The following is a 13,548-nucleotide window of genomic DNA, read 5'->3' on the forward strand; positions in this document are numbered from 1 at the left end:
CTTTTATGTAACAGCAGCCTCTCCTCAGCAGCTCTTCACTGTAAAATCTGTAGTATTTATGTTTCTAAGACTCATTCCTTTATGTTCTGTAAAATATACACCACCCTAAACATCGTCAAGAAATAGCATAAGAAACGCTTTCACAGGTGAAAAGCAGAGGCATATCCTATTTTTATTGGCAGTTTTCGCGGGCCTACATTAAGAGAATCTCAATCGCCACTCAATGAAGCTCATGAAATTGCGGAACTCTCAGTGTGCTGCGTGTGTGGAGAAATGGAAGGAAGAAGAGAGAGAGAGAGAGGGAGGGGGGGGAGGGAGGGAGGGAGAGCGCGCCAGCCTTGCCCAGGGTTTGGAGTGTCAAGAGTGGTGTCGAGTTGCCTGTCCAAGGGTTCACTTCTGATTCTTTCCTTTCAGACAGAACTGTCTTCGTGAAAGGAGGAGGGCTGTGCTTGGCTTGGCCCAAAACTTCTTTCCAGAGGCGCGTGACTGACCAAACACCCACGGCGAGGGGAGTCTGACCCAGGATCCGCGCAGCGCACCAAAGACGGGCGGCACGGCGAGAGCCCACCGCGGCCCTGGCTGTCCGTCTTTTCTGAGCTCTTCGCAGCCTCGCCCGAGCTCAGAAGGAAGCGGGAACCAGCGCCGCAGGGTTGATCTCCTGGACAATAGCGCCGCTCTCCGCCACGCGCCACGCGGACCACGCCGGCCACCCCGGGCCCCGAGGACCCCGGCCCCGCGCCGCCCTGCGCCACCACCCGACCCGACCCGACCGGACCGGACCAGACCGCCCATTCCCGCCGGCTGTTTGCCGTCCGGGTCCCCGGCCCGGCCCGCCCCTCCTCCGGGCGGCTTCCCCGGCCTTTTGCTTCCTGCGGTGCGTTCCTTTTTTCCCTCTCCTAGGCTCCATCAAAGGTTGCTCTGTTATTGAAATATGAAGCCATTTCCTCTCCAAAACCCTAAGTTACTCAAGGCGGGAATCAATGGGCCTGTATACTCTCCCTGGAGTTATAAATAAACGTCTGTTTGTTCAGCAGGCGTCCTCCCGCGGTTATTTGGGGTGGGGAGGCGCGCGCCTGTGTGCGCGCGTGTGTGTGCGCTCCCCGTCCGCAGCTGGTTCTAACCCCGGCGTCGGCCCCACACGTCCCGTCTGGCCCTCGCATTCCTCGGTCCTGAATGCGTCCGGGCTCTCGGGGCACTGTCCTGCGGGACACTACAGCAGTTGGTGCCCGAGAGCGAGACTGAGTTCAGTAAACACGAAAATGTGCTCCGGGCTCCTTGGGCGGAAGTGGAGGAGGCTCTCTGCGCCTACCACGACTGTCTCGGTTAAAGGAGGGCCTTTCTAGCCTCAGAGCCAACTTTTAAGCAGAGGAGGGGGTAGTTTCGGGGGCCTCGCGGGTCCCCCCAGCACGCAGGAGCCGGGAGGGCGCAGGCTGCGGCCGTGCCGACCCCCGACGGGGCAGCGGGACTGAGCAGGGGCGACTCTGGGAGGTCCGGCCCGGCCGCTGCTCCCCTCCTCCCAGGAGCGCGAGGCGCTGTGGGCTGCAGTTGGGGTCTCGGAGGAGAGCGTCCTCGGTAACGCTCTGCTTTGCTCCTGCCCTTGGTGAGAAAGCGCCTCCTCCTTCGCAGGCTCAGGACCTCTGCCATCCAGCCACAAAGAGACATTCTTGCGCACCAGCGCACGCGCGCGCTCACCCCACCCACCCGCACCCCCACACTCGCCCAGAGACAAACTTAAGGTGAGGGGAAGGCGCGCTAGCGGCACTGCATCCCCTGACTCCAGCTCAGTGGGAACTGAGAAGATCCGAACTGCTGGACTCCAGGACGAGGTAAAACCTCCATGAGACTTTCCTTCCTCTCTGGCATACCTTGATGGCTTTAACATTATATTTATATATAGATAGATATAACAAATGTTATTCTTCTCTTTCATTTACACTTTTTTTTTCTTGGTACCAGGGATCGAACTTGGGACCTTGCCCTTGCAAGGCAGGCGCTGGAACCACTGAGCTAAATCCCTCGCCCTCATTTACACTTAAGTTTAACAGGACTCCAAAAGTGTTTAAGGTTCACATTGTCAAAGGAAATACTACTGCAGCAAAGAGGCCCAATCTAGAAGTGAGAAAAGAGTTAACTCTAGTTTTTCTAGCTTTTGCTAGTGATATTATGAATCTGGTAGGCACCTGGTTTCCAAGGGGAGACTTTTCCATCTGGATTTCCACAAGCATTTTTATAGCATCTGAGGTGAAAGAAGGCTAGTAGTGTAAGTTGAAGAAGAGCTGACAAATGGAGATGTCCATCCTAGATTTCTCACTTATGTCTTAGGGAATATAAAGCTTTATGTGGAAAAGAAAGTTATTTTAGTCATAGATGATACCTGTTCGATTAAGAATCGTTGAAGTGCTGTTTTGATCTGGGCCTCTCCATTTAATTATAAAATTAAAATCAGTTGTGATGCTTTTCATACATAGAACAATGCGTGGAAAAAGCTTAAAGTCATAGTTGTTAAGATTACTTTTAAAAGTTGTTCTAAGGAGTTATTTCAGTAGTGAGGCTACTTGGCACCGAAAGCAAACTTGAACTATTTGGAGATTGGATTAATTTGTTTCCTTCCATTGAATGTGGCTGTTATGTTCAAATTAAGATGGTTTATTATTGTGAAAATAAGTTGTTGTATTTTCCTTTATCACTGGAAAAATACGCAAAGTGGCTGGTACATTTGGGAGATTTTAGGGTGGGAAGTGTTCTAGTGCATGTTCCAGTGCAATGCCCTGAAATCAAGCAAGCATCTTGGTAGCCAGCAGCCCTTAAGAAATAAATCCTGTGAATTAATTTCTAACTGAATGTAGTATTTATTCATTGCAAATGTAGCTTCTGGTAGCCATTTCTATTTGATTATTTCTGTGTCCTACATTTGAAGTAATTTTAAGCACATTTTAGTGACTTCAATATTTCAGTGGAATCGTAAAGTAGAAATAGCATCAACCCAAAATACATCATTACAGTTCTCTCTGGAAAACATCTCGTAACTTTTCTTAATCCTTACATCAGTTCTCAACTTCAGTTCCACGTAACATGAAAGAAAGAAATTTTTTCTTCCATTCAGTAATATATGTCAAAAGCAAAATGACCATTTAAGCTTAGTCTTTAATCCATTTTATACATGTAGTCTTAAATTTTCAGGTGTTTCAGCTAAATGAATGAGTTTATGGCCATGCTTTTAGCTTTTGGTGATCTTTCCACTAAATTGTAAATAGCTTTTACAGACCGTACAACTAGATAAGAAGTAATTTTGCTCAGACTTAATTAAGAAAGAGAAAACGAACAACCTCAAGAGGCCTCTGGTCCAGGGAGGAATGTACCCAGAGGCCAGGATTCCAACCAGGGGTGCCCCACAGGCCTACGCTTTCAAGGAGAATAAAAAAGGGGCCCCGTTATGTTCTTATAAAGTGACCCATTTATTTTCAAGAAGACTTCTCTCTCAGAGGAATGACTGACACTGTAATTTAGAAGTCCTGAGGAAACTTTTACAGAGAAGAATCAATTCATTATATCCCCAGTGGTTTCATTTCATTTTCCTTCCTTTGGGAGCAAGTAACACATCCAGGATAAATACATTTGGAGTGTGTAGAAAGATACTTTGTGAGTAGAACATCTACCAAACAGTCCGGCCTTTCAGCATCTTGGGTGTGGAATTGTGGTATTTTCTGAGCAGCTGAAGAAGTCTTTTGAATCTTAAGGTAGGCTTGGAGTTCATCTTCGCAGAGATGAATGAGACTCGTATTCAGAGAATGACTCCTTTCTTCAGAAAACATCAGTTTCCATTTCCTTTTCCCCCACGCATATTTTATTTCCAGACTACATGTTTAAGATGAATGGGATCCCACCAAATAAATTACAACAGAATGCTAGGAAAATCTGAAAATAACTGATATTACAACCTTCTGTTGCTTCTAATTAATTCTCCGCCATCCTGCAGTCATGATTGCTAACCATAGTGCTTAGTCCATGTCATTAAACATACTCCGCCTGTCGTGTGAAGGTAACAAAACCCTGGGGGAAGTAGGGAGCAATGGAGACCTGGATGCACTCGGGATTTTAATCAATAGTGTTTAAGGAGGATTCGGGGAAAACAGCTGGTTAAACAAATATTAGGTATAGAGAGGACGCAGTAGTATAAATTAATAAGCGGCTCTATTTACACTGCAAAGGAGGAGGTTGGTGTGGGGCAGTGTGTGACGCACGGTCTCTGCTCGCCCCCTAGTGGATGAGTGAGGAAAAGCTTTCTCACCAGCCTGAAATCATTTCATCGAACACCAAATGCCGGACATTAGGGTAGGTGGTCAGAGCAGAAACTAAAGCAAGTGACTATTATACAGTCTAAAAATCAAAACACCTCTTAGTCTACTACATTCCTGGTGTTGCATTAAAATTGCTTTACTCTTCACTGGGTAATTTGCCATCAACTTTTTGCCTCCTTGAGAATGGTGTCTGGGGCAACCACTGGCTTTTAACACAAGGTTGAAATTGTCCATACACAATTTCAAAGCGGGAAACTTGCTTCGATTTGGTTGATAGAATAGAAAAAAATCCTAGACAAGGACAATTACACAGAACACCACTGTTTGAAAGAAGTATTGGGATCTCACAGAAGGTTCACTCCTCTGAGTGTTGCGGTGTTGAAAATCTTTTCTCTAGGAGATATGAGAATGATTCCTTCATTTGGCTTCTTGCAGGATTTGAGTTGATAGCAGTAGTGTTCAGCACGTCCGTTACTAATTGGAACAAGTGGTAAAATTCAGATTGGAAGGTAAAATGTCTCAGCAGGGGAAATGAAGAATTGGTTATTTGCTGAGTTCCCATGGCGTGGTCCATAAATCCAGTTAGGTTGGTTGTTGTCCAATGGAAGCCTCTGCTTTTAGGGGGTTTCTGTTTTTGTTGTGGCAGGGAGACCTATGCTGTGAAAGGAGAGCTTCTCATCTGGTCCTTTGTCACCAGTGCCACAAAATTCTAGCTTGTCTTGATCAGTGGGGATGGCTGGAAACAGAACCATCACTCATGTGAAATAATGCACATTGTCTTTATCTTTACTTCCACTGGTCATTATCCAGTTGAAGGACTTCTGTTAATTTCTTCTGACCACTTTTGTGACTTAGAGTGAATCTTGTAGTCACTGCAGAGGCAGAGCTGTGAGAGGTAGCCTAAAGACCAGAGGCCTTGAAAATAGAAGTTTAATCGTGGATTGTAAAACTATGATACAAGAAGGTTTAATGATTTCAGAAGATATAATGATACTCAACATGAACACACTCCAACCGACAGAACTGTTCACTCTCTCCATGGGCTGGTGCTACTGGGTTCTTGGTTATATTATAATGCTCTGTGATGGTTTCACCCGCGAATGGAAATGTGACAGGGAATTGCTGGAAGATTCCCAGCCGATTCTTAAAGAAAGCCAGAATTTTGTAGTTAACAGCTGTGATAATTTAGGTGCAGGTATAGCCATTCACAAAACAAAAATGAAAATCTACATAGTAGAAATCACAGAACAGGGACTGATTCTCCGATTTGTCAAGAGAGAAATTTCCCCTCTGTCAAACCTAAACATCCAAACAGGGCACAGTTGACTTGGTTGATGACCACATTGCTGTCACTATAAGATCCAATTAAACTAAGTAATAATTTTCACACAGGCTTACAGAAAATATCTCTGTTCTGCCTCCATCCACACTCTATGATGTTCTCTCACTTTGACTGTTGCTTTGAGTTCTGAGGGTCCTCATTCAATCCTTCATTTCTTCCTTCAGTGGAAACTTGCAGAGCACTGGCTGTTGCCAGGCACTGTGTTAGTTCTACATGCTGGGATTTCCCCTCACTTCACACTAAGGAAACCCATTCTAAAATAATCAGAAAATCAAAAATCACTGATAATAAACCTAAAATATCGCAAGCTCCTGAAGTGCACTTCAAAGAACAGAACAACCAAAACGTTCTAGCCTCAGCTTTAGTAGTAAGAGAATTTTGAGCATTCATCTTTAAAAATCATTTTCCTTGGGCCAGGGATTTAGCTTAGTGGTTCCACTGCCTGCCTCGCAAGCACAAGTTTGGTCCCCAGTACCAAAAAAAAAATAAATCATTTCCCTTTATTTGTCACCACCTAGCTGCAAGGAAAAGACCTTTGAGTCTTCCTACAGGTAGAGCCTAGGAAGGCATGTTTGATACTCCCAATATCCAAGGAAGCTGGAATTCCAATTATGTCTGCTAATGTGGATTGAAAAGACAAAGACGAGTTTGTACATAGTTCTTGTCCACCAGTTTGCAACAACTAAAATTCATACCAAGCAAGCATGATTTAGTGCTTACCGTTTGCACTAGGTAGGGACCATCCTATGCTTGGCTTGCGTAGCAATTGGCCCACAGAGTTCACAATCCAGTGGAGGAGTCAGATGGGCACACACCAGTAAAACTTGCCTCCCTAGACTCCTGGGTCTCCTTCCTGAGCACTTACATTCCCAGCCCCTCATCTCATAAACTGAGACTGTCCTCCACACTCCTGCACCCCTAAGGGAATCTGATACTTCCCTGGTTTATTGATTTTTTAACCACACTTAAGTGTGAATGACTTTAACTCATGCCTGTGCATTTCAAGCCTTTTATCTCTTAAAGTAAATGTTTTGTTTGCTGTAAAAAGAATTCAAAACATCTGGAGGGCTTCCCATCCTGACACCAAAGGGGGTCATTTAGCCTAATTAAGTCCACTCTGTTATCCCTGCTCCTTCTGTGAGGACAGAAGGATCCCTGAAGGCCCATTTCCAGGACCTCAAAGGCTCCTGCTAGCTAGCCTGATCCTCTTGCCCTTCTGCCTCCAGCAGGGCCTTAGCCAGCTTCTGCTTTACCCTGAGGGCACACAGTTTCCTGCTTGAGCATTCCTGTTCTCTTCCCACGACCTGCATCCAGAGCCTGTCAGCCCTTCACTGCAGAGCCTGGGCCATGGCCCCTGGACGCAGAACACCCCCTGCTGCTGATGTGCTGCTTCTCCAGGTCTAGAGCCGCCTCATATATCCAGCTCTGGTGGGAGGGTGCAGTGAGAAGACATAGATTTGGTCCAAGGGCCTCAAAGTCGTGGAGCTGGAAGAAGACATGGATCTGCTTAGGAGAAACACAGGAAGGAATTAGTTGTCATGTTGAGAATGTGGGTCAGAGCCAACATCTTAAAAAAAACTATGTATACTTGAGTATGATTGGTTTTAGAGAAATTTTTATATTGATGCTGATTAAGATTTTAGAAAAGTAACTATAGAAAAAATAGTGAAAATCTGCGTAGATTTATAAAAGTAACACTGCTCACCCATTTCTTTAAATTCCTTCTCATTTTATGTGCAATGAACACATAGCACGGGGAGAGCCGTGTTTTACTGGGTATTTCTCATTCTTAAATTATGTCCCATTACATTATTTCACTGCAGTTTGGTGGTCCTACAAGATACTGTTTTGCTCTTCTAGCCTAATGATGTGCTCACCACTTTTTAAATGCTGGTTCTGATGGCCCTGATTTAGAGCCTGGAGCTCCAGGGTTCATGGGCTGCAACCTGACCTCCCTCCAGTACCCTGCATTCAGATGTTTCAGTGTCTCTCGACCTCAGCACTCTTCCTGGTTCTGGTTCTGCTTCCTTGTCACCTTTGTCCTCATCCATCAGTGCTGTTAACAGTCTAAACACTTCTCAGATTTAAATAGTAATTATGGTGTTAAATTTCAAATGTAAGTAAAACTAATTGATAAATTTAACAAGCCTTTAAAGGTAAGGAAAGTGAGACTGGAGACAGGAAACCAATTAAGAGGCCTTTGCAACAATGTAACCATGATTTAATGGGGGAGGTGCACTGGCTGGAAGCAGGAGAAATCTTAGAATACGTGTTCCATGAGTGCACAATTTCATGAAAGGAGATGCAGTGGACTAAGATCTGGACTCTAAGAGCAATGCAAGCTTCAGGGGGGAAATGATGAATCCAAGTTGGGAAGTTCTTATGGGCCAGCCAGCAACCCATGAGTGGGTTATTGAGTGCATATATGTTAAACACAGGACGAGTCAGACTTGGAAATAAAGATTTGAAATCTCTGGCATTAAAATGATAGTTGAAAATTATCAGGAAGAAGGGAAGAGATCATCTCAGGAAATAACAAAGGGAGAAGCAGTTGACCAAAACCTGAAAGCAAGGAGAAAATGGCAAGAATGAGTTTGGCCATCATTTATGCAACATTTTCATTTATGCAACATTTCATTTCACCAACTACAAATGACCTCTGAGTTGACTAATAGCAATGTTTTGTTAAACTTTGTATTGCACAATTCCAGTTAGTCCTCTACCTCTAGAGATGCCGGACATGTTTGTTAAATTAGATGAAATTAAAACTGCATTTCCAAGCCTTGATGTTTTAATGACAGATTTTCATAATGATAACCCTGAGTAAGACGCAAAATGTCTGAATTGTAGTTATTCATTCAATTTTCCCCAATACTGAGCTAAAGTTAAATATATGTTCTTACATGTTGTTTACAAAATCAGCGATCGATGTGTGTGGTGCAGATGGAAACCCGCGACAGAGTTTGATTAACCATAGCCCTTGCTGTTTATCTTAACATACGAATGAGTTGGCCACAGAGCACACACTGGTTCAAGCCACTTATAATTCTTTTCTTGGTCCCTTGATCTTGTAGACTTCTAAATCTTAGGTCAGGTTTGTAAGCCATAATCTTCGACTTCTCTGGTCTGCTTAGGAACTTGCTGTTCTTTTTTGTAATCCTCTCACCCCCAGTAGGATTGCTAGATAAACTATGATGAACACGTGACTACTTTTTAAAATGTCTATTAGTGCGTCTTTCCAGGATGTAGCGGTTCCATTCACCATGGGGATTTGCCGCATGGACCTCGCACGTCTCAATTCTCTTTCATCCCCTTCCCCTCCCTCTCTCCGTATCTTGATCCCATTTCCTTTTGCAGAAAGTCTCTCTCTCTCTTTAGCATTACCCATCTTTATGCTGCTCTGTATTTATATTTTGGGTTTTCTCATATAAGAGAAACCATGTGTTATTTTTTAGTATAAATGTGTACCCAGATTGCATGGGATACATTTGTACCAAACAAAAATAACTTAGTTTTAGAAGTTCACATTTAACTGGATGTTTGATATTTTGTCTTGGCAGTTGTACCTCCTACTGAAGTTACTAAAACTAGAATATGCCAAAGAATTTCTCCGCGAGTCTTCTGAACACTTTCTTTCCAAAGGCCAATGAATGAAGTTTGTTTGTGTATACGTTTGTTTGTTTGTTTGTTTGTTTGTGTATGGTGGTGTTGGGGATTACATTCAGGGACCTGTGCACATTAAGCAGGCACTCTACCATGAAGCTACATTCCCAGCCCTAGTAAGTTTATTTTTACTAGTGAGATAGATATGCTAAAAAGTGATCTAGATAAAATTATCCAATTAAAAGATGCTAATCAAGATGCAAATTTATAGAACATTTATAACAATGGCGTTATATACCCTGTATATTAACCTATTGTAAAAATCCTGTAAACATATGCTAGTGGTCTTGTTTTCCATTTTTCAGATAAGTGATAATAATAGAACAGAAAATAAATTTTAGGGAGAGGTAGGGGAAAGGAAAGAAGGGAATAGAATTAATAAGAGAAAATGAAAAAAAGGAAACAAAGTCTTTGTAAATAAGGAGGAGTGGAGGGGTTGAAGGGAGGGCAGGGGAAGGGGAAAAAATAAGAACCAAGAGAGATTATGTAAAGGTGCAAATTTCCAATGATGAGTGTCATTATATTGTACACCTAAAATGTACCAATAAATATATTTTAAAAATAAATTAATAAATAATAAATTTTAAATGAAAGATCATACACTCAGAAAAGTGCATTGGTGCATTGTGCACAACAAGTATAAATTCGCATGTGCTCTGACTGCAGAATACAGTATCAGAAAGTGATCTTTCCCCTTATTAATTATATGTTCATTGTTGTTTTGCTGCCACCTTGTGATACTTTGAGGTATTATCTAATATAGCAATCCATTAACACCTAGATTTGACAAACACTGAAATTATTCCTCACGTGATTAATATGTATCATGTACCCCAAAATGTCACCTACCTTAATACCAAGAATGTACTGATATAGATATATGTATAATGCAATTATTTTTCTGAGTTAATTTGCCTACAGATTAGTCCATCATGTTTCAGATAACCACTAAATTACAAATTATTCAGTACTACCTGAATTTGTTTAATGGATGAATCCGGTTGTATCTGCAGATATGCTCAGTTTACTTGACCATTATGCCTGAATTTATCATAAGTTTCATGAGCTTAATACTTGCAAAATTGAACTCATTTTCTTTTGACTGCACCTGAGTCACATTTCTCTCTATACCAACACCAAGGTGAGAGGACGCCTGGCTCAATTATGCCAGGAAAACAAGTAGAAAGAGAAGTGATCGCAAGCAAACTCCTTACTTAGAAATAAGTTAAAAAGCATAACATCTGGAATCCTCAACTCCTAGTTCCTGGAAATTACTGGAATCCCTGTCTCAGGTTCCCTACATCTTTCCTACATATTCTCAGTGTCTTTCATAGTCACTTGTTTCTCTGTTGTTCTTCATGCTCAACAATGTATTCAACATCCCTATCTTGTTGTCTGCAAACAGATCCACCCAGAAAAATCCCTTTTCATGATGAATCTAACTTTCTGATTACTCCAATCTACTATGAACTTGGAGGAAAAGTTCCTAGCACCCTCACCTTCGTGAAGTCTGACAGTCAACGTACAGACTCATGAGATCAGTAGACTTTTAATGCAGTGTGTTTGGCAGTTCTACCGTGTTCCTCTTTGCTTCTCACCCCCTCAGTGGCAAGTGTCCAACCCCCAAATCCATACAGAAAACAGAAGCCCCTGTAAGGAATACTCAGTGCCCTGACATCAGAATTAGCCCTTGGACTGCACCCCACATATCTTGTTCCTTCTGTTCTAATATTTTAAAAATATATCTTTACCTTTTGTGAGTCTAAGACAGACATTGACCTCTGGACTATGGACCTCATTTCCTCCGGTCTTTGAGGAGAAGTTTTATTAATTTTTTTCCTTTGCATCTCTAACCTTTCTTGTTTTGGTTATGTTTTCTTATTGGCATTTAATTACAGTTAAATCTTGTTTGTCTTACAAATATAAAATATCCCACAATTTTATATGCATTCTATCAATCTTTCTCCTTTTCATCTGAGCCAAACACGTACATTGGTGCATTTTCTGTCTCTATAACACAATACCTGAGGCTGGATGCCTTCTAGAAATGAGCTTCATCCAGCTCACTGTTTTGGAGGCTCAGTAGCTCTTCCTGGTTTCTGTTCAGCTATGATGAGCATCTCATGGTGAGCAGAATGACAGTAGAGAAAACAGGTGCAGAAGAGCCCTTGTGGTAAGCAAAGATCCAGAGGAGACTGGGGCCAGGCTTGCTCTTTATGACAAGCTCTGAGGAGGACTGACTTCACACGCCCAGCCTTACTCCTAGGAGTGGTGGCCCCTTGACCAGGTCATTCCCCGATGAGCCTGTCTCTTAAATAGGTTCCACCTCTTCCCAAAGTGACTGTACTGCTGACAAGTCCTCCAGCACACGAACACCTAAGGGGCACACTCAGATCCTACTCAAGCCATGGCACAACACTTTATGAATCACCTGTCATTGCTGCTTAGCCCTCCATGCCCACCGCTCTTCACCACACCTGAAGCATCTGCACTCTCAAGTACGCCAGCGAAATGCTCCTGGCCAGGTCACTTGTAATTGTTTCAGTCTTTTTCTTGGTGATGCTCAGTATCAGTTATCATCCCCTCCACCTGTGGCTTTGTGATACCACACACCTCTAGATTTCCAGACTTCTTCAGTTACTCCATCCAGTCTCCTTTGTAGGCTTCCAAAGAGAAGCCCCTAGCGTCCTGGCTTTCTGCATTCAGTGGCATCTGCACATGCTCAGCCCTCACCCACACATCTCCCCGTGCCTGACACCGTGCCCACCCATGCACTGCGGATGCCAAGATGCCACCCTCCAGGCCTTTCCCCCGGGTGTCTCTGCCACCTCTACAGGGAGGACTCACTTCACCTCAGACTCCACAAGCCTCAAATGAACTCTTTCTTTTCTCTTTGAAAATCCTCAATTTCATCACCTTTAGTAACTGTTGTCTACACTCAGTTTTCTAACGCAGAAATATGGGGTTCCCTGTGGATTCTTCCACTTACCACCTTGTCTGTCTCCATTAGCATGGATCCTTACCCTGCTGTCATCCTCTTTGGGTTCAATTCCTGAGAACCTTACCCATCAGGCTCTCCCTCTGGTCCTGCTTCTCTGGAATGCGTTCCTGCCAAGAACACTGGACCAGCCTTTCTAAAGGGTAAGAATGAAAGCATTCCCATGTCAGGCTCTTCAACACCATTCCATGCTATAGAATTTAGGTCCAGATTATTTACTGCAGTTTGCAAAGGTCCTCAGTGATGGGGTTCTAGGTCACTTTTCCAGCTAGGTCATCTGAAATCGCTGACCTTACCACTGACATAATTAAATGACCAAAAAAGAAAAGAAGACCATGAGGTGACCTAGATATTAGCTATTAGATAGCTACCTCAGGTAATTCTGATGCTTCAGAAATTAGATAATTAAAATAAAGTATTTCAACAAAGAACTGAAAACAACACCAAAAAGGATTCTACTGGAAATTTTAGACCTAAAAAAAAATACAACTAAAATTAAGAACCAAATATATGGGTTTACCAAAGTTTAGACCCACAGAGATGAAAAGTAAACTGGAAAATAGACCTGAAATAAACAACTAGATTGAAACCTGAGAAATGCTGAATGATACTGAGCAGAGACCAGGGATGTGTGAGGTGTAGACATTACCACACATATTGGCTGGCTTTGCAGAAAAGGAAACAGCAAATGGGCAGAAGCAATCTTTTAGAAACAATTGTTGGTAACTGCCCAACAAGTCAGAATTCAAGAAGCACTACAAAACCTGAACAGGATAAACACACACACACACACACACACACTCACACACACACACACACTGAGCCACAGCACAGAAAAGCTGCTCACAAAAACAAAGAGAGAACATGAAAATATTCCAGAAACAAAAGACCCTAGACAGACCAACCAGCAAATAACAAAATTAGCTAGTTAGGAAGTTTGCTTTTCTTTCCAGTTTTAGAAATGTCAGATTCTTGGGTTGGCTTGATTGCATTCTGGGCAGCTTTCCCTAAGAAAGCAAAAGTTCTCAAGCCTGGAGGCAAAGCAGTGTGCCTCGTCGCCCAAACACCCTGACTTAGACCAGTGTTAGTGGTCACTCGGCCCCTGCAGTGTCTTTGTAGATGCTCTGCGGTCATGTTGTCACCCAGAGTCATGAAAGTGGCTTGAGATGTCTACATCCATATTTGTCCCTACCTAATGCCACTTTAAATTACAAAGGAGGAAATAAATACAGTGATTGAGAAGTTTA

At 43.0% G+C, this 13,548-nt stretch overlaps 1 protein-coding gene across 1 annotated transcript in view; it reads left to right on the forward strand.

Moving 5' to 3' along the window:
• Positions 1–1,156: 1,156 nt before the first annotated feature.
• Hapln1 (hyaluronan and proteoglycan link protein 1) overlaps positions 1,157–13,548 on the forward strand; it is a 65,685-nt gene continuing 53,293 nt past the window's right edge. Inside the window, exon 1 of the mRNA XM_004841647.4 lies at positions 1,157–1,826. The gene's annotated coding sequence lies outside the window, so the exon portion shown is untranslated. The remainder of the gene's footprint in view (positions 1,827–13,548) is intronic.

This window comes from Heterocephalus glaber, unplaced genomic scaffold, assembly GCF_053883595.1.
Source record: "Heterocephalus glaber isolate CG9 unplaced genomic scaffold, H.glaber_assembly_v1.0 deba00001465, whole genome shotgun sequence".
Taxonomy (NCBI): Eukaryota; Metazoa; Chordata; class Mammalia; order Rodentia; family Bathyergidae; genus Heterocephalus; species Heterocephalus glaber.